The sequence below is a fragment of the Maniola jurtina genome, chromosome Z, assembly GCF_905333055.1.
Source record: "Maniola jurtina chromosome Z, ilManJurt1.1, whole genome shotgun sequence".
Taxonomy (NCBI): Eukaryota; Metazoa; Arthropoda; class Insecta; order Lepidoptera; family Nymphalidae; genus Maniola; species Maniola jurtina.
This window is the reverse complement of record NC_060058.1, coordinates 10500515-10522809: the sequence shown is the minus strand read 5'-3', so window position 1 is coordinate 10522809 and position 22295 is coordinate 10500515. Positions and strand designations below refer to the sequence as shown.

At 37.4% G+C, this 22295-nt stretch overlaps 1 protein-coding gene across 1 annotated transcript in view; it reads left to right on the top strand.

Moving 5' to 3' along the window:
* Positions 1-195: 195 nt before the first annotated feature.
* Positions 196-22295, top strand: part of LOC123880682 (guanine nucleotide-binding protein subunit beta-2) — a 67097-nt gene continuing 44997 nt past the window's right edge. The window contains exons 1-2 of the mRNA XM_045928923.1: positions 196-337; positions 1714-1908. The gene's annotated coding sequence lies outside the window, so the exon portion shown is untranslated. The remainder of the gene's footprint in view (positions 338-1713; positions 1909-22295) is intronic.

The following is a 22295-nucleotide window of genomic DNA, read 5'->3' as shown; positions in this document are numbered from 1 at the left end:
ATTTATTATTTATATTTGTCTTGATACTACTTTTTTAGGGCGAGTTTCGTGTGATTGTCATGATTTTAGGGGTTTTTGATTTAAGCTTTGGGGGAAAAGAAATTAAGAGTTGGGAACACTGGCTTTGGGCCTGCTTGGGTCGGCGCCTTCTCTATGGTCGGCACTGCACGCGCCACGCAGTGATTACATACTCTTGGGGCATTGCCACTCGCTCGCTCGGCTTCCAACTGTTATGGCGTCTTAACGATTTAATTGAAGTAAATTGGGTTGTTCCAGTATTTCATCGATTTATAAAGCTTACGCAGAGTTCCAGCGATGTTATGATGCGATTTTACAGGTAAGCCATTAATTTTATAAGATTCTTAAGTAGGTATTATGAAACTGAATAGGTGCATGCATGTCACAAATGGCGGACAGCGTTCTTTTGACTTCACTTCGCTCATGAATTGTACGTATAATATTAATGTTTCGTGTCATTATCCTTATTAGGACTCGTACTTATAGTATAAATGTAATTATTTCGTCGTATTCAGAACAGATGCAAACTGCTGCAAGTACATAGGTAAGTAAGGTTAAAGGTAGATGCGTAATGGTCGGACATCTTGTTTTTGAACAAAAACTTGTGCGCTAATTCACTAAATAGGCCTATAACATGCCGTTGTCTGCATAAATTGAGTTTTAAATTGTAAATACCGCAGAAATATTCCTAGTTTTCAATATTTTAGGGTCTTACAGAATCGGTAGCAGAAAAATGGTAGACATTGCGGGGCGGTTTGTTAGCAACATATGCTTTTTATCTTCATTTATTATGATAACTGTTGCTGGACGGCTTACAGTTATACCGTACCTTTTTTGAATAAAATATTTATTTATTAGAATAATATTTCCATTGCATTTTATTACAGTACTCATGTTCCCTCTAAAATGTTAAAAATATTTATACAGACGGTCACTTTAGGTAATAAACCTAACATAACAACTCTCCTGATTATAGGTACCTGTACTCCCAAACTGATTTAGCTTGTTAGGGTTCTGTACTTGAAGAAGTCTGAAGTTTGTCTGTCAGCCCTCTGTATCTGGTGAACATAGATAGACAGTTGAAAATTTCTCACAATGTGTATTTCTATGACAACAAATCATAAAATAATTAAAAAAGGTGCCATATAAATTTTAAATAACTAAAAAGTGTTGTTAAAAAGTATACCAAGTGGGGTATCATATGAAAGGGCCTGTACATTCTAAAACAGATTTTTATTTATTTTTATGCATAATAGTTTGTAATTTATTGTGCAAAATGTTGGAAAAATGGAAATGTACTAATATGGAACCCTCGGTGCGCAAGTCTGACTTGCACTTAGCCAGTTTATTTGATTACAAGTTAGCTCTTGATTACTATCTCACCTGATGGTTTTTATGTAATTATAATTGTTCCTGGTGGAGGTTACTGAACAATTAACAATACAAAAGAAAAGAGAGGGAAGTTGTAATATTTTTTCTTAAATCTAGATTTTTTTTTTGCCAAAGAAAGCTGAGAATGATTATTTAGCATTTTTAAAAACATAAAGCAGAAAAACACTTGTTATTCTATAACCTCACCTGATTTGATATTAGATTTATTTTGGAATATAATAATAAATCATCCAGGAATCATCTTATACTTGTAAGTCCACAGCTTTTTTTTAAATAACAAATAAAAATATTTACTTGTTTCAGGATCCAATGCGAGTCAGCATCCCAAATAGAAGTGAAGGTGGAATTACAACCAGGGAGAGAGGAACACTGCACTAAACATAAGGCACTCTGAAGTTTGAGGCTGACTTACAAATCTTATGCATTTATATTGAAGTTATTATGGTGAAGAATTCAGTTTTGATTCTGAATTGACATCTATCGAATATAAGCCTAGAGGTGATGTGAAATCTAAGATACTGAATAGTTTCATAGCCTCATCTGATCATCATCAACAAGGACTGATACACCCCCACAGTTGCTGCTCTTGTAAGGACATCCACACGCCACAGTCTTGCGCCGCCTGCATAGCATAGCTCTCTCCATCACTCACTGAGTAACTCGAAGCTTTCCTATGAGGCCCTTAGTTAGTGACCATGTCTTGGATCCATATATCACCACTGACAACACATACTATTCAAAGTCTGGTTTTCCAGCACAGGAATTTCAGATGAGAAGACATCTCAAAGCTTCCCAAATGCTGCCCAGTTGAGTTGGATTCAGCAGCTGACCTGTTCCTCGAAATTTGTCCCACCTATTTAAGAAAGAAGAGAAAGAAGGAAAAAATGCTTCCCAATTCACCGCTTCAAGCAAGAAAAAAGAGTAATGAAAAATACTGTACCATCCACTGCTCTCTACTAGAACTAGAAGAACAATGAAAAGTGCTGTACTCATTGTAACTATTGCTTCTAAAGCTTAAAGCTGATTTCAAAAAACCAATAATTTTTTCCCAGAGTGGAATGGACAATTTCCTTTTATCTGACTGAACTTACTATTTACAGAGGTGCTTTCTAATCAGCCTCATTTTCCTAGAACTGGTTGCTAGTGATTGCTTATACAGTCAATAAGTGACTTTTCTTTCTCCTAGATATTTTTTGTAAGTCAGCTACATTGGTCCATGTTGTCTCTAGTTTTGGTCGACTTTGGGGACTGTATGAAACTAATGCGTAGAAGTTGTGATTTCTGCAGACGCAAACAATTCAATCTACCAATATTCAAAAGCAATCTTTGCAATTTTTTCTGTCGAAATAACTCTCAAGCTAGTTTGCAAATCAAGTTTTGCCATTCGTCATTTTATGATTGTAACCATAGGTTCAAATTTTCAGTCAGTTAAAAATATACTAATGTATGTATGTATGCACAATCAATGATTAATGTTGATTTTGCATAAATTCATCAAAGTTTTAATAGTGTTTGACACTTTGAATTTCTTCAATGTCGATGAGGAGTCTTGCTTTCAAGTCAAGGATTTGTTGTTCGGTTTTAGGATCAAAATGATGTATCCACAATATTTAAATTGGGTTGCAAGTTATGTAGCTAAAACACTTGTCCGTGAAAGTCCGTCAAAATAGGTTCAGCCTATTATTTTAGTTTATATTAATTTTCGACATCTTGAGATAACTTTCGAAATTGGAACTCATAAATCGATTAATTGACGTTTCATTCACTTCATTTTGAGTACGTATATGAAATTTAATAATAGCTCACAATACCTGCTACGCTACTGACGCGTCACCTGGGTTCGGCTCGCACGCAGCGGGGGCAGCCGGCGCTGGTCAGGGACCACAGGGAGAAGACATCTGGAAGCTTTCCAAACGCTGCCCAGCCGAGTTGGATTCAGAAGCTGACCTGTTCCTCGAAATTGGTCCCACAATTTCAAGAAAGAAGAGAATTAAGGACAAAATGCTTTACAATTCACCACTTCAAGCAAGAAAAAAGAGTAATGAAAAATACTGTACCATCCACTGCTTTCCACTAGAACTTGAAGAACAATGGAAAGTGCTGTACTCATTCACAGTGAAAACATGCAACATATAGTAACTATTGCTTCTAAAGCTTAAAGCTGATTTCAAAAAACCAATATTTTTTTCCCAGAGTGGAATGGACAATTTCCTTTTATCTGACTGAACTTACTATTTACAGAGGTGCTTTCAAATCAGTCTTATTTTCCTAGAACTGTTTGCTAGTGATTGCTTATACAGTCAATAAGTGACTTTTCTTTCTCCTAGATATTTTTTGTAAGTCAGCTAGCTACATTGGTCCACGTTGTCTCTAGTTTTGGTCGACTTCGGGGACTGTATGAAACTAATGGGTAGAAGTTGTGATTTCTGCAGACGCAAACAATTCAATCTAACAATATTCAAAAGCAATCTTTGCAATTTTTTCTGCCAAAATAACTCTCAAGCTAGTTTGCAAATCAAGTTTTGCCATTTGTCATTTTATGAATGCTAACCATAGGTTCAAATTTTCAGTCAGTTAAAAATATACTAATGTATGTATAGTCCACGCGAAAAGTTCTATTTACAGTCTGCCAAATTCAATAAAATTTTTATTCAAATTTTTATTAACTATTAAATTTATTTATTAAATTTATCTATTAAATTTAGATATTATTTCAATGAGGACAAAGTCGATAATACTTTGACTGTGAAAAATGCTCTGCGCTGCGCTCCGCCATATGTGCGCCGGCCCTTAAAGTACCTAAACCAAACCTTCGTAGGGTTCCAACGCACCCTGGTCTGAGAAGAAGTTCACAAGAACTCAGCTGGGTATTTTTTTTGTTATTACCATCTGAATTATAAATCTCTGTTGTAGGAGGCTGTGAGTGATTGCGCCAAGACAGGCGTCCATTTTTTCCCAATAAAGCAACTGTTTGCCAGTTAGGGGTCACTATTGCCAATGTATTATTGACCTTTAGACTATTGAAAACTGGTGTGGCCTGAAATTGTTTTTGAAATACGTCAGAATAACGAGAACAAAGTGCAATAAGATTAGCTTTTTCTTCTTCATTTAAATGATCGGTACAATGTTTTGTCTTTGTCTTGTCTTGTCAAGCTTGTTAAGCAGATGGTTCGTTTGGATCTCATAGAGTAAGTATGTATTATTAGTCATAAGGTCCTGGTAAGTCAGTATCTAATGACCTGCTTCTGTACCTACATACTTCGATACGATAACAACCATTAAAGCTTATATGCTCCCCGTTATAAGAGCGGGCTTGTTTTAATTGGTACGTCCCACAAGAAATTAGTATAAGTTTACTGTAGGTCAGGCTTGGGAATTCACTAATGCTTTCTGAATTGACATTTATATTTTGGAAATCAGCTCTTACTCTGTTCAAATTATTTCTATTTACAAAGTCTGCCAAATCATTATTTTTATTCATAAAATTTATCTATTAAATTTAGATATTATTTCAATGAGGAAAAAGTCGATAATACTTTGACTGTGAAAAATGCTCTGCGCTGCGCTCCGCCATATGTGCGCCGGCCCTTAAAGTACCTAAACTAAACCTTCGTAGGGTTCCAACGCACCCTGGTCTGAGAAGAAGTTCACAAAAACTCAGATGGGTATTTTTTTTTGTTATTACCATCTCACAATCACACTTAAAACTAGTTAGTCAGAGCAATTTATTCATACAATTTTTAGATAATGATAAAAAATTGTATTTTTTATCGTTAATTGGCGCAGCATCGTGCACATGCCTGGTTGACGGCGTGGTTCACCATGGGAACCATGTGCAGGCTGGCGTCGATTCGACAACCCAAGTAGCGCACCGAAGTCTGCCACTCTATGTCCTGCCCTTGAAGACGGAGTTGACGGTAGGGTTGCCGAGCACCGAACAGGATGGCGGCCGTCTTCCCCACGTTGACGGCCATTCTCCATTTATCCAGCCACTCCGGCAGCAGGTCCAACAAACGTTGAAGTCGGTTGATAGCAACGATCTGGTGGTACGACGACGCAAGATACGCGCTGTCGTCGGCTTAGAGCGATAACAGCACGTCTTCCTCCCCCTCGCGCAGATGTTCGGCGAGGGTAGGGATGTCATCCGTGTACACCGCGTATAGACACGGGGACAGGCAGCTGCCCTGCGGTACTCCTGCCCGTATCGGGCGCGGCTGGGAGTCCGCGCCTTCCACGGATACTCGGAAGGACCTGCCCTCCAGGAACGCTGCTACCAGCCGCACGATCGCGGGTGGTAGGTTGGTCGAGAGGAGCTTCGCCAGGAGGCCGGCATGCCACACGCGGTCGAAGGCCTTCTCGATGTCGAGGAAGACTCCGACGGTGCAGTATCCTCTGTTCTTCTCACTGGCGATGAAGTTTAGTCCTCTCGCTAGCTGGAGCGTCGTGGAGTGGTTACTGCGAAAGCCGAACTGTTCGGCCCGCGGGCGTAAGTGCGGGGCGAGCCTTCGCAGTAATAGACGCTCAAACAGCTTAGCGATGTGCGGCAGGAGGGTGATTGGTCGATAGCTTCCTGGAAGTCGCCGGTCCTTTCCTGGTTTGGGGATGGTGATCACCTTCCCCAGCTTCCATGAGTCCGGGAAGTGGGCGGTGCGGAGTATACCGTTAAAGAGTCTTGTCAGCGCGACAAGGCCTCTCCTAGGCAGCTGCTGTATTGCGGCGATCGGGAACCCGTCGTAGCCTGGCGCCTTCCGTTTGGGGAGTCGGAAGACGGCCTTCCTCAGCTCTAACGGTGAGATAAAATCATCTCTCCGGAGCGGAGGAGTCTGGGCCGACAAGAAGCCCTCTATTTGGTGTTGGATCGCCGCGTGGTGTCTATAGACAGTGTCGTCGTTGGCCGGTGGGTTGGGGGTAAATTGGTTACAAATTCACAAAAAATTTAAGTTTACTAAATCGGATATAGATGGCGCTGCTGTCATTAACTTGCATTATGGCACAGTGTTACAATATATTGTATAATGATATGGAAACCTTCGTGGGCGAGTCTGACTCGCACTTGACCGGATTTTTTATACCTAAAGCCTGACTTGAAACTAAATTCGTCATCATTCCAAAACGCTAAATGGTTGCATTAATTTTCCGGACAATGCGTTCTTAAAACCACTTTTAGAATGACCACAACCGTTTAAGCAATCGAATAAGTTATTTATAAATAAAATTATCTCTGTAATGAAAATGCCATCATCAATGTTTACAGGTATCGTACAATAATCGTCAATTGTTAAAATGTCCATGTATGTCTTCATCCGCATTGACACAGTGAGGGCCACCTCTCTGCTAAAGACAGACAGAAAGGTAAAATGAATTATCAATGAATTACACAAATTCGAGCAAATTGTTAGCTATAATATTATGAGACATAAATCACAACATTTCATGATAATCTTTGACTTTGATTAGATATGTGATGTAACCACAAATTCATGGTTTCGGATTTTTCCCTTTATTAATTATTGTGCTATTAGGACATTATTTAGGACATATACCAAATGTCATGGATTATATACGGGAAGTACCTCAAAAACTTTGATTCCCTTGTCTTGATAGAGACACAGATAGACAGAAAACGAAGTATAAGGATTCCTTTTTTCTTTGGAGATACGGAACCCTAAAAATAGAAGACCTAAATGAATTAAATAAATGCTAATACATAATTCAAAAAATGTTTGGGCTGGGCCTTAAAAATAGTGCCACTGGTGCCGCTATTTCATGCACCAATTGGTTCCACCAATAATTAGTGGGACAAATTGAACTTTAAAATGTTATACATTCCACTTTGTCATACTTGGAGGGGCAATGTGTGATAAGCCAAAATAAAAATCGGTCAAGTGTGAGTTGCACTCGCACACAAAAGGTTCCGTACCATCGCACAAGATATAACATTATCAAAGACTACAATATTATACTGGGTATAGACAGGCAACTCGGGTTCTATGGGCGGTCCTTTCGAGTGAGCGCCATCTAGTGTTTGTCTAGGCAAAACTTTGCCATATCGTATATATAGCTACCTATAGGTACAGCTATAGAATGTAGTACCTACTCAAATAATAATTGTGCTTAGCTGGACAGGACAGGACATACTGGACCTACTTAAACACAAACCATAACCTAAGATATAGCGGTTTTTGTTAAATTGTATAGAATAAAATATTTATTATTTTTAAGTTATTTTTACAATACTGTGCTGTTGTTAAAAATAATAAACATTTTTTTTTACACACAACTTTGACAAAAACTGCTTTTTCTCAAAACTATCATTGTGTGGATTGGTTCTGGTTTGCGTAAGTATTGGACCAATAAATTGTAGGAAATAGTAAATAATACAGGTCTCATTTCAATAAAATTTATTGAAATGTTCAAGTCTATTCAATAACATAATATTATTATCACATTTCATTGCATGAGATCGCCAGCGACAAATAATAAATTAGGGGTACTATTTTAGTACTAATAGTTAGTAATTAATCTTGCCTTTTTCTTTTTCTACCTTTATTTTTAGAGTAGCACGCCTATAAGCTTTTTCCTTCATACTGTTACTACTGTCCCACAAAGGTGATTTGCCAGTGAGGATGCCACTGACTTCTTTGAACCAATTATTTAAAAAAAATGTTGTGCTTTTATTTATTAAATATTTCCCTAAAATGTCTTTATGTAGATCACATGATAAAAATGAGGTATTCTTAATTGTTAAAATTAATTGAATGTAATTTTACAATTTTTTTTTATTTGAATGAGTTTTTGATATTTGGATGCATATATTTTATACTTGTGCAAAGAAATCAAATAGGGCTCTCGTAGGATAGCACAACCACTTTTTATTGTCGTATTCTTTAGATTTTATATATTGGTGAAAACTGTCCAGTTCGTCAGACTCTAAATCATTTTGACAAACTGCACAGTTTTTGTATATCGTTTTCTTAGCTATGTGTGCTATCCACCCACTGTAATATCCTATTGCTGCGCATCTTTCAACGTCCATTGGAGACTTGCTACATAACATATTATCGGTGTTTAAAATCTTCATATTCAAGTGCTCACTGTCTATTTCAATTAGACATTCAGAAGGGTTTATTTCTGTGTTCAAACCTTCCATATTTATGTTTTGGCCACAATCTATTTCTTTTTCGCAATCAGTAGAAGTACATTCTGAAGGGTTGTTTTTTGTGTTCAAACCCTCCATATTTATGCGACCACAAGTTATTTCCCCTTGAAGGGTTGTCTCTATGTTTCGTTAAAAGAAATTTTAATGATTGGAGACAAACACTATCATCTTTTTCACAATTAGATCCTACTGAATGTGAAGATGTAATATTGTTAATCAATAAAGTTTTATAAGCTGCTTCAAAAGCTGATGCTGTTGGCATAATATTGCTCTGGCCATGAGCTCGAATTGCCCCAAAAAAAAAATCAATGGGGTCTTGGTTAAAGTTGCGCAGCAATAGCGAGTTAATACCTTTAGTACTTAAATATTTTACGACTCTTTTTACATTTTCCAAGATTTTTATCCAGCTTGATAAAGAGGGCACTACTCCTTAACCTTTGACACCTACAAATTTCACAGATTTTAGTATTTTACTACTATAGTCCCATAATTTATGATGAGGCGATGTCGGTGTCACTGCACTTCTATACACTTTTCCATTTTTTACTTGGCTATAACTTCCATTCAGACTGTCAAATAAATCATCAAAGAACATTAAGAGGTCCGCTGTCTCTGTACTCTCTTGTTGAAGTGCCCCTAATTCTGCAAAGAAAGTAATACATATATTACATACATAAACAAAGTAATGGGAAATTCTAAACAAGACTGGATCAGAGGGCTCTCTTATCATTGCTTAACCCATTAGAAGTCACTGTACTCAATTGTGTACAGCCATATCATGAAGCGTGGTTTTTATATTTCAAACAATTGACGGTATTGTTCTTGATATTTTATTTCATAACAATAGTGTTCAAAGCTCAGATAAATATTATGTGAGTAGTGTGTTTGTTTTTGAATAAAAATCTCAGTCGAAGTCGTGTCACGGGAGTACTATGCAGGTAAGTGAATCATTTTGGAAATATTATAATAATTACTGTATAATAATTGGTTTTCACATTCAATTACCATACAATACTTGTCAATGTAAGTTTTAAAGAACATTCTAATCAAATAGCTACAATTACAATAAAACTATGCCATATAAATCTGGCTGTACTCGATTGTGTACACTGACAACATCCATAAGTAAAATATTTTTTTCTTCAGATTCCTAACAATGAACAAACAACAAATATTTTTGGCTCAAAACAACTACAAAGGACTTGAAGTGGCTGTTGACGCCATTTTGCGTGATAGCGACGATGATGAGTTTGATATGGCTATCATACCACCTGATCCAAGTGCGTTGACTGATGAAGAAGAAGGGGCCGATGAGGATATGGTGTCGTCGTTCATACCGCATGACGTGCCTGGTACTATTGAGATATTTACGAATCGTGCGGAGGATGGTAACGAAGATAGTAGTAGCGATGACATTGACGATGAACCGCTGGAGTCGAAAACAAGGCGGCAAGATGTTACTCGCCGATCAATCCCAACCTAGCACAAATGTCCTCCTTCATACACCTCAACTTCTCAGCGTATTTCCGAAGTCTGTGATAAGGCAAATGCTATTCGTGAAGAACTAAGGGGCCTAAACCCTGTGCAAATATTTGAAAAACTCTTTGATGATGATATTGTTGATATTTATTATATCTTATAGTGTACTTTATTCAAATCAAAACAACAGACATGATTTCCAGCTAGATTCCTGTGATTTGAAAAAGTTTTTGGGGGTCTTGATATTATCTGGATACAACAAGCTACCTCGAGAACCAATGTATTGGAGTTTAGACGAAGATGTTCGCGTGGAACTGACTGAAGAAGTGCCTAAAAACACTTTGTGTCGAAAAAGCATGTTTCGAAAATTTTCATACTTAAACGGTCAGTGTACTCATTTGTGTACACCCCTGTAACTTGCTGAAAACTATATTTTCATAATTTTTTTCTTTGATTTTATGTTTCTTTGTTCTGTATTAATACATAAATAAAGGTGGTTCCAAAAAAATATTTGTACTTTTCATTTGACCTCTAATGGGTTAAGAAACTACTATGTTACCTCTGCTTATGTTATTAAATAAATATAAACCTTCCACCACAAAGTAATACTAGTAAAAGGTCTTTTAAAAGGCTTTATACCTGCCATACATCCAAGAGCAACCCCAACAGATTTACTGAACACTTGGGTACACGGTTTCATCCTCATCTTCGGTATTTGTTAAGGAAACACATGATGTGATGATAATTTAGGCACCAACTTGACACCTCTGTAACCAGGGCATCTTTTATAATAGGGTTTAAAGTATGAAATTGCCGTTATAGTGTAATAGGTACTTCGAATTGACAAAGAACCTTCATGGTTTGAGATTATTGAGTGAAACTTTTTTCATGCGGTACCTATGTAGTTCTTCTTTTAAAAAATGTGCAACATTCTATTATCAACTTTCAGTTGTTTTTTTTATTCAGCTTAGACAATAAAGATGGATACTTCGAAAATTCGTGTGATTTTTGAATACGAGTTCCGACGCGGAACTAACGCGGCAGAAACAGCTCGCAATATTAATGTTGCGTTTGGAGAGGGGACTGCTAATGAATGCACTGTGCGATTTTGGTTTAAACGCTTTCGTGATGGAAACTTCGATTTGAAGAACGAACCACGTGGAAGACCCCCCCACACAGGTGAATAACAATGATTTGAAAGAGATGGTGGAAGCCGATCCGAGCCAAACTACCCAGGAATTAGCGGCATGGTTTAACGTTACCTTACCAACAATATTGACTCATTTGCGTCAAATCAATAAAATAAAAAAATATTAAAAATGAGTGCCTCATGATTTGACTGATCTGCAGAAAGAAACGCGTGTTGAAACTTGCGTTGCCTTGTTGAATCGATACAGAAATGAAGGAATATTGGATCGAATTGTGACATGTGATGAAAAATGGATTCTTTACGATAATCGTAAGCGGAAAATGCAATGGCTGACCCCAGGACAAACGCCGCAACAGTGTCCTAAAGCAAAGCTTACCAATAAAAAGGGTAATGGTAACTGTTTGGTGGTCTCAGCGTGGTGTTATTCACTATAGCTTTCTCCGATCTGGTCAAGCAATAACGGCAGATGTCTACTGCGCCGAACTCCGAACAATGATAGCGAAACTAGCAGTGAAACAGCCCCGACTTATGAATCGATCTTCACCATTATTGCTCCATGATAACGCGAGACCTCATACAGCACGAGAAACCGTTTTAACTCTACAGGAACTGCAATTAGAAACCATTCGTCACCCTCCGTATTCGCCAGACCTTGCTCCAACGGACTACCATTTTTTTCGTGATTTGGATAATTTTCTGCGTGATAAAAAGTTTTCTTCTCAGGAGGCAGTGCAAAATGCTTTCACACAGTTTGTCGAATCTAGATCACCAGAGTTCTATCGCAAAGGCATAAATGAGCTTCCTATTAGATGGCAGCAATGTATAGATAATAATGGTAATTATTTTGATCAAATAAACATGTTAAATTAAAAAAAAAACTAATTTTTATTTTTAAGTACAAATCGGCAATTTCATACTATAACCCCTAATATAAAGCTACAATGTGGTCCCATTTTGCGGTGCATTCCTTGCCATTCATAACATATTTTAAATTTCCTTTTATCAGATGCGGGGGGTCATAAAGAGGAAAAACTTTTTCATTTCCTATTTTGAAAAAGCCGTCTCTGTATGTTGTATTTGTGCGCAAATAATGTTCTTTTGTTTCTTTTAATAATAAATTTATAGCTGCTACATTATAAGAACCTTGGTCGCACACTGTTGTTACAACTTTCAGCCCCGTCTTTTGTAATGCAGTGCTAATTTCTTTGATTTGTGCCTTAAGGTCTATGGCCTTTTTGCTTCCACTACAAAAGTAATAGGCCAGAGGCTGTTTATATTTTTTTACGACGCCTCTAATCATGAAGACCAGAGGACCTAGACAAACGGGATTCGATTCTGAGCGATTCCATTTCTTGATTCGCCATCGCTTAAACGAAAGAGAAGTTCGACTGCTAGACCTGCCTAGCAGTCGAACCTGCGATTTGCGATCGCCTATTAAGAAAGTTGAAATCCTATACAGGCGTATGGTGCTTATGAGTAATGTAAACAATGAGTGACTGAGTCTGTGTAACTCATATTTCAGCCACGGTCCAAACCTCAGCCTGGTGCTCAAGGCCGATTAAGAGCCGACCGTTTATGGCAAGAGTTGGCCAACCTATTAAACTCTATTGGCGGTGGGGTAATGGTAATTAAGACTCCAGAAAAATGGAAAAGGGGATTTATTATAAAATTTAATATAAAATAGCTGTTATTAACTACCTAATAACACACTGCTTAAACTATAACTTAAATTGAAGGTATGGGCGGTCTGGAAGTCGGAAACAAAAAAAAGGCACTCATGATTCGGCGCCATGCTAGCGGCACTGGTGGTGGCCCTAGTAGGTGGTAGAGGACTGAATCTAATACACTGGACAGCAAATAAACCGGGCCACCCGCTACCTTGGCAGTCTGATTCGATTTTCTCAAAAAGTATAAAACTTACAACTATCAAAATTATACCTGCAGAAAGTGCATTTCATGATGAGTAAAATTCATTGGGATTAATCAATTAATTAAGTGTTTATTAAGGATTTTAGAAAGAAGAGTCGTTTTCCAGCCATGTTAGTCGTTAGTAATCATGAAATGAAAACAAAAATTAAAGCCAGAAACAAAAATAAACTTAAAAAAAAGTTTTTGGTCAGTATTCAGTATTCCTTCCCCTTGCTCGGATAACTGCCAGCACCCTCGTATTCATCCACCTCACGAGCCTGACGATGAAATCTCGAGGATTGCATTCCGCTCCTCTTTAATTGCGATTCGCAGCTCTGGAAGCCTTGTTAGAGCAGGTATCCGGGCTCGAATCCGGCGTTTCAGCTCATCCCATAAGTGTTCTATCGGATTCAAGTCAGGGCTTCGAGCTGACCAGTCTATTGTACGAATGTCCACGTCGTGTACATACTGGGCCACCACATGAGTAACATGAGGCCGTGCATTATGATGCATAAACTGACATATTCTGCCCGATATATCCTGCGTAAGGTACCACATGGTCAGTGAGGATTTCAGTAATTTATCAATGACATCATTCCACGTGTACAACCCCGTCGTTCGATGAAAACCTGGAATCAGTGATGGTGTTGAAGATGGTATGTGTTAATAGTGTTAGTTTTATACTATATCAAAATAAGTTAATGCTCATTGTTTCCTATGTGACTGACTGACTGCCTGATTGATCACCTCTCCTATAAATTTTGTATGAAAACGCTAGCTATATTTGTGAAATCCACTTATTCCTAAGGTCTTGGATTCGAAATCAAACCAATTATTCAGTACGCAATTACATCAATCGACGTTAACGTCCGCTCACCGCCGATGACAACAACAGAATGCCAGCGTAGCGTTACCGCCTATTCGTGCAATATATTTTATTAGATATCACATCTCTTCCTTTTTATAAATTAATTATTTATTTTAAAATCTAAATCAAAATCATTTATACATAAAATAAATACAAGTAGAAATTAAAAAATTTCAACACCCCCGACAAATCATTTTCAAATAAATGTATAACTTTTCCACGGGATTTCAGACCCTAAATCCACGCGGGCGAAGCTGCGGGCATCAGCTAGTAATTATATATATCTAGGCAACCTCCATCTTGACAACTTGACATTTGTCAATTGATACTTGAATATTATGAACCTAAGGGTTATCTAACCTTCTTTTCTACAAGAAAACTAGAAAATAGCTGATAACTTTTAAACGGCTGAACCAATTTTTTTGGATTATAGCTAAGAACACTCTCGATCAAGCCACCTTTAAAACAAAAAAAAGTAAATTAAAATCGGTTCATTCGTTTAGGCGCTACGATGCTACAGACAGATACACAGACACACAGATACACACGTCAAACTTATAACACCCCTCTTTTTGGGTCGGGGGTTAAAAAATAGGTACTATTGTACACCTTTTGTTTATCCGATTTGTTAGGTTTGAAAGATGATATTATAGTGGTGATAATTAATTCAGCCGGGTATTCTTTTTTACTATCACCACTTTACAAAATCACTTATATTCATTAAAACTATCAAAGCTGTTCTTTAAGTAAATGACAATATTCATTTAGAAACAAACAAACAATATTTTATACTTGAATCTACTTATCAAACTAAACTTCTTTATCGAATGTTTCTTCATAAATGATGACCTTCCATTGACCTTCTACTTTCTGTAGGTGTACATTACAATATTCCTCCTGTACTTCAGACCAGTTTTATAATTCTTTACATTAGTGTCGCTTCCTTCAGCGCTTATGACTGTATGAGGTATTGGATTAAATTTAGAACCTAATTTATTTATTTAATCATATTCTTCACTTACACTTTCTCTTCAATCACCAATTCTCTATCCTTTCTTTTTCATCTTCTATTAATTTGTTCTTCTCTTTTTCTCTTTCTCTTACTTCAGAATTATTATAATTTTATTTTCAAAGTCCGTAAGAAAAGGTAGTTTGTCTCTAAGTTATCTTCCATTGAATAACTCTGAGGGAGATTATCCTGGCAGTGGACCCAAGAAGTCAACAACCGTATCCACACAGGCTTTCGAAGGCAGTTCAAGTCTTGTCATGGATACTGACTACTGGTGGATTGGGAGCCGAGACTAAAGTACACCCTCTGCAGTTTTTACAGTATTTTCGGCATCTTTGTCTTTTCAAACTACCAGACTTTTGTGCGTAACATAGCTATTAGGACTTATTTCCTCAACGTAGTGGGAATCACTATTTTATTGCCCCTTAACAAAATGCCAACTTGTAACCAGAGTTTATGTTGAAACGTCTTGTAATTATATACTGAACATCCCACACGTTCTTTATCAAAGCATTTTTTGACTAATTTAACTTATCATCATCATTAGATGCTTCAATAATCGATTTAATGGATAACACTACTGGACGCGCGTATTAAACAATCTGGTTAACATGATGTTCATTTCAAAAGGACTATTTTGTGCACTGGTACCCGTTGGTTGGTTGGTTGACTGGTTGGATCGGCCATATTAGATTTTCCAGGTTCATATATTATGACTTTATAATCATATGCTTGTAAATGGAGGACCCAGCGCTCGATGATTGCGCAAGGCCTTGATTTCATGCCAAAATCGACCTCTAGAGCTTATGGTCTGTGACCAGCTCAATTTTATTACCATATGAAAATGTTCAATGGCCCACACTAAAGGCAATGGCCTCTTTGTCTGGTTGACAATACAGTTTTTTCACATCTGTCAAACTTTTATTTCCAAAAGAAATGATGCGTTGTCTTCTGTCGTCGTACTGAGTTAGTACAGTTCCTAAACCCACAGGACTCGCATCAGCAATTACTTGAGTACGATCTTTTGGGGCATAGAAGTCAAGCGTAGGGATCTTTGAGAGACAATTTTTTATTTGTCAAAAGCTTTGAATTGTTCTCTTTTCCCAAATTCCGTCATATTATCATATTGTTGAAGTAATTGCCGAGTGGGTCCCGTTAAGGTTGACAAATTAGGAATCCATTTCCCAACAAAATTAAGTAATCCTTGAAAACTTTGGATTTCCTCAATGGTTTTCGGTGAACTAAATGTTTCGACGACTTCCATGTATTTATTGGGGTTTAATGCCTAATGATGAAAGTTTGTGAACCAAGAAAATGAATTGTTTTTGCATTTAAAACACATTTATTATTATTTAATAAAATATTGTTGTCCTTGAAAACTTTTAATACGTGTTGAAACCTAGCACCATCTTCTTTTTCATCACGTCTAAAGACAACAATATCATCTATAAAGTTTATAACTCCTTCGCATGGCAATAATATTCTGTGCATAATTTTTGAAAATGTTCAGGTGCGCACGATATTCCAAAAATCTTTTGTTGTTTGTTGATAAAGCCCTTTGCTCGTTATGAAAGTTGTAATTTCTCTACTATTTTTGAGTTCAACCTGATATTAATTAACTAGCGTTCTTAACCCTGCAAATCCCATGTCCATGTTATTGCAAATTTTGCATATCTCTTTTACTTAAATGGTTGAAATACATTTGGTGAAGACAAAAATAAAATAAAAAATACTACCCCCATTTCTTTTTATGGGGGGGTCACCTACAGGTGACACTGAGCATTGTAACAAGTAAAGACTCTAAAAGACTTACGAGGTTGCTTTTACTTTTTCGGTAGAAATAAAACCTATTCTTTTAGTGATAAGTATATATTTATGAATTAACAAATAGTAATATTGTTAAATTATATTATGTCGGTACATTTTCTATAATAATGGTACTCATTTAGTATGAAAAATGTATGTACCGACGTAATAGGTGCAAACTGACGTTGTACTTTGCGCGCATTTTTTTCGTACGCTGGTGACAGTATCCACATATTCGCTGGAAGAAATTGATTTTTGCATGATCATCCGCACTTCCTGCACTCTTTACCCTCAACTGCACAGGAACGTCAGATGCAGAATTTAGAGTGCGAAGGTTTGCCGTATTTTTGTAAGTAGATGGTTGCCACATTTCGCTGGAAATCACAGTTGGTCCAGTTGGTTTCAGGCTGATAAGCCATGCATTTTGGCAAGCTGAATCTATACCAAAAGCAAAGAGAGGAAACCGCCACTTTCTGCCACGAAGATTTATCCTCATGGAGTCAATGTTTTCGTCTTTCTTCATGGTTTTCTTCGATGCAGGCACGTTGGTTCCTTCTTGCTGGTCCTGTTTCAGATTTTTTCCTAAACTGGAAAGTTTTCTTTGTAGTTCGACTTGAGATCAAGGCATACGACTAGGAAGATGAAGAATATTGGCTTCATTTTCATCGTCTGTTCGTCGCCTCGCGTCTTCGTCAGTTACTACTCCACCATCAGGAGGAATATAATAATATCGCCGGGGTCCCCTGGCCAGCAACTCCTCGACAAACTCATCTAACGTGCACCTATAAAACATAAACAAGCTAAGACAAGAAACACTATGATCTCATAGTGATAAAACCAAAAGAAAGTAACAACTGTTACATTTATTACTTTAGGATAAATTCATAAAAGTAGTTCTTATATTGCCCAGTGTCACCCACAGGTGACACCGCTTATTTTCAGTGTTGTAGTAATAAAGCTGTTAGTTATTTTTATCGGTAAATGTATTTGTATTATAGCTTATACATTCATTATCAACATTCAATAAGAAAAAAAAAGATAACTTACGGTTTGGTCACTTTTATTTCACTTTATATCACAAGAAATCACACAAACTCAAATTGCTCCAATTACTTGCAAAACAACCTAATGTTTTTGACAGATGCTATATGGTGAGTGGTGCCAGAAAAAAAACGATGGATAGTAGTATTCATTGGCTATATTATGGTAAAGTTAGAATGAAAAAAAATAATTGCCAAGTGGTGTAAAAAAAATATCAAACTACTGTCACCTACAGGTGGCACTGGGAATTGGAGGGTTAATATCTAATTTTGAAATATTTGATTGATGCATTAAACACATTCATTAAATCATAGAACCAACTGAAACTGAATGTACTGATACTTGAATGGTGTTATTTGAAAGTGCTTTTACATAGTTAGTCCTGGGGGGCTGATGTTCTGTACTAAACCTGCTTGAATATTTACGTTTCTTCGGGGGTCTGCCAGCCATTTGATGTGTTTTTTTTCTCCTCTTTTTCTAAAGGAATAGAACATAGAGATAGTTCATTGCTGACTGACAGTATTGATTCTTGATTTTTTCTCGTTGTCCGAAGAAACATCATCAGTCACCAGTGACTCTTCGATTAGCGTCAACTCTTCGTTATCGACCTTAAAGGAGAAAATATATTGGACAAATATTCAAATAATAATAAGTATTGTGTATGTATATAGGTATATCCTCACACCTCTATCTGGTAATAAGTATTATTTTTCATTTTACTGTACTTGGTGACCTGCGCCATTAACTTACCCGAAAGTCATCAAATAAATCTTGGGTGGGATGTGTCAGTTTGTATTGTAGAAGCAGCTAGTGATTTAACAGATGCAATAGGAGCCTTGGTTATTCTTAACTTAACATTTTGCACGACTGACAGACAGACAGACAGACGGACGGATGAACGGACGGACGGACGGACAGACAAAGAGCCCTTCGCTGCATCCACATCCACATTCCACAAGGAGATTCGGCTGTTAACAAAATGATATAGGTATCATCAAACAAAAGACCAAACAAACACGACCAATGAAAGATTTTATGAAACACTTACGATTTTCGGCATAATATGTGTAATCCAAACAAAGTAAATCACTATGCAAAACTAAATGACATTTGAATTTTGAACTAAAAAGTAAAAAAGTGTCAAAAACAATATTTTCGCGAAACGTCAACGAAGAAAAGTATTTAGTGTTGCGATTTATTATGTAAACAATTGCGATTATTTCGTTCATTTTCCTAATCTACTGTACTTTCTATGGGATTCACTCAATATTTCCGGCAAGACGCTTCGTTTTACACAGTCAATGCATAAACGTAGTATGGTGATTTTATACTATCTCTATGGTCACATGAGTCACAGTTTTTTGTGATATAAATTGTAGATGAATTGTAATAACTTTAGAGTATCTACCTAGTTATAAGCAATTTTGTAATTTTTTTCAGAAAGGCCTTAAAAGGAACCATATCCAGGGCCAAGACTCAGCAGTTTTTCTAGAATTACCTTTACCACGTGCAGTTTTCAATGATTGTTTTTTGGCCATGTGTGCAGGATCTTTTTTTCTGTTTTGTGGAGCCGCATTGGATGGCCCTGCAGCATGTTTTTTCTTTTGGGAAGCACCTTTAACTGATCTTGGTATATTTTTTCGTTTTTGTGAAGGAATGTTGGATGGTCCTGGCTTATCTTTCTTGTCTGCAAAAGTTGATTTTGTCAATTCTTGAGCGAGGCTATTAATAGCTTTCAATCTAGGAGCTGTTTTCGGGCTGGATACCTTTTCTGGCGTTTTTAACATTTCACAAAAGGACTGATATGTGTCATTAAGTCTTACCGAACCAACTACATTTGAGTCTAGTTTCGAAATGTCCGTATCTCGCTTGCTATATTGAACTAATGCAACGTCGTCACTGCTGTCGTAATCGTCAGAACTAGAGTTCTTTGGGGTCAGAGCGTGGTTCGTTCTTGAAGAAGTATTTTCAAAAATATTACTTTGCGATGACTGATGCGATTGCACAATATTAGATCCATTATCTTTATCTGGACGCTTATTAGACATTGAAATATCGTTAATTGAATCATTTGAAACAAGATGATGAAAAGACATTGGCGTCGTGTCATTGTCAGAGGCACAATTTGGAGAACGAGATAGTGACCGTTGAAGAAATGGTGACCAATTATTTTCAGCAGGACGCTGAGTAGGCAGTGCAACATAGTTGGAGCCATTATTTGGAACTAGATGTCTGATTAATTGAGAGTTATTGTTAGTGCTATTTGGAGGAGGCATTATGTTATTGTCTGAGCTCTCATCTTGAGCTGGACCCTGACTAGGCAGTGGAATATCACCAGATGCATCATTTAGAACTAGATACTGCGTAGGTGGAAAGGAGCTATCATTTTCGTTATTTAGAGTAGGAGGAGCCAACAGACTGTAACTTGCATCAGTAGCGTCACTGTCATTGGGGTCTTCATTTTCTTGATTTCCAGAAGAAGGTCCAGGTGTTGCAGGATTGTAAGTAGGTATACTCGGAGCATATGCTTCTTCTGGGATTCTCTCTGGATTAAATGGAAAAATCCCGGTTGCTTCAAATCCAGCTTTGATATTAGCAGGCGTCACAGCTTTATCCCACACCTTGGAAAATATCACTCCAAACCTATGTTTTGTTATTTTTCTGTCCTCGTGAATAGACCAATATTTCAACACTTCCTCATCCCAGTAATATTCGAAGGAACGGAATACTGATTTATCCATCGGCTGCAACTCGTGTGTGGTGTTGCTGGGGAGACAAAAAAGCTTTATTTCAAATTTTTCAGCGGCTTCAACTATGGAATAGTCTAAGTGGCATTTGGCTCCATCAAAGATAAGAAGACAAGATCCAGGTAGTTTAAATTTAGCAAAATGGTATATCCAGTTCACGAAAGTTTCAGTGTTCATACTTCCCTTGGGAGTCATCTGGGCTATTGCACCCGTAGGTAACGAATCCACCCATTCAGGCTTCATTCTCTTACCCTTGAATAGTATCATGGGTGGAATTGCGTTACCTAAAGCACTGGCACATGACACAATAGTGACATTTTCGCCATGTTCAGCAGCTACAAGATGTACTCTTTTTGACCCACGTTCAGCCAGAACTTGTGGCGCTTTGTGTAAGTTTAACTGACATCCTTTCTCATCAATGTTAAAAATACGTTCAGGTTTATTCATAATATTGTTCTCTTCAAGAACCTTTTTTAATTTGGTAAAATAGTCGCCAACCACAGCTTTATTTAGCTTTTGTGCCCGTGCAGGATTAAGGTTTTGTGCTTTTCTTCTACTTATGTTCTTATGACGTTTCAGAAAGCCTCTTAGCCAGTCGCGTCCAACCATCAAGCCGCGACTGGCTCCCGGAATATTATTTCGATTACAGAACGTCTTGACGCACGTACGTAGGACACGTTGTGTTAACGGATATCCTACGTTGCAAAGACGGATAATACGTGCAGCCAAATTCTGTTCTTGTTTAGTGTCAAGAAGTGGTTTTCTACCTAAAGTAGATTTTATTTCTTTTTTCTCTTCCAAATAACGTCTCAAAGTCCGTCTTGGCACGTTGTAATGTTTAGCAGCCGTATATACTTTCATCGTACCTTGCTTGACAGCAAATAAAGCCAATTTCATACTTTCCTCACTCCAGTTACCCCGAATCCCCTTACATTTGTATCGCGGCATGACCTAAAACAAAAAGTAAAAAGTAGGTATACTAGGTGTTAATAATTCATACGGTAAATATGGCCAATCGTTGGCCATATTTTCAGTCACGCCAATTTTTTATTTTCATTCACACGTATCGTAATCACAACTGTACTTTGAGAAGTTCAGCCTCCTTTGCCTACATATCCCCCACCACAAGACTACATCTCTAATCTACAAGTGAAAGAAGAAATCGTTGATATAGAATATGAGACCAACAATGTCTCTCAGACACAAGGAGGCCAAGAAGAAACCCCCACAGATCAAACCAGCGAACAGTCTAGTAGTGAAATATGCAGGGATTTTATAAGGGGAAACTGCAAAAGAGAAAGGAACTGGCAGAGGCCTGAAGTTCAGCCTCCTTTGCCTACATATCCCCCACCACAAGACTACATCTCTAATCTACAAGTGAAAGAAGAAATCGTTGATATAGAATATGAGACCAACAATGTCTCTCAGATACAAGGAGGCCAAGAAGAAACCCCCACAGATCAAACCAGCGAACAGTCTAGTAGTGAAATATGCAGGGATTTTATAAGGGGAAACTACAAAAGAGAAAGGAACTGGCAGAGGCCTGAAGTTCAGCCTCCTTTGCCTACATATCCCCCACCACAAGACTACATCTCTAATCTACAAGTGAAAGAAGAAATCGTTGATATAGAATATGAGACCAACAATGTCTCTCAGACACAAGGAGGCCAAGAAGAAACCCCCACAGATCAAACCAGCGAACAGTCTAGTAGTGAAAT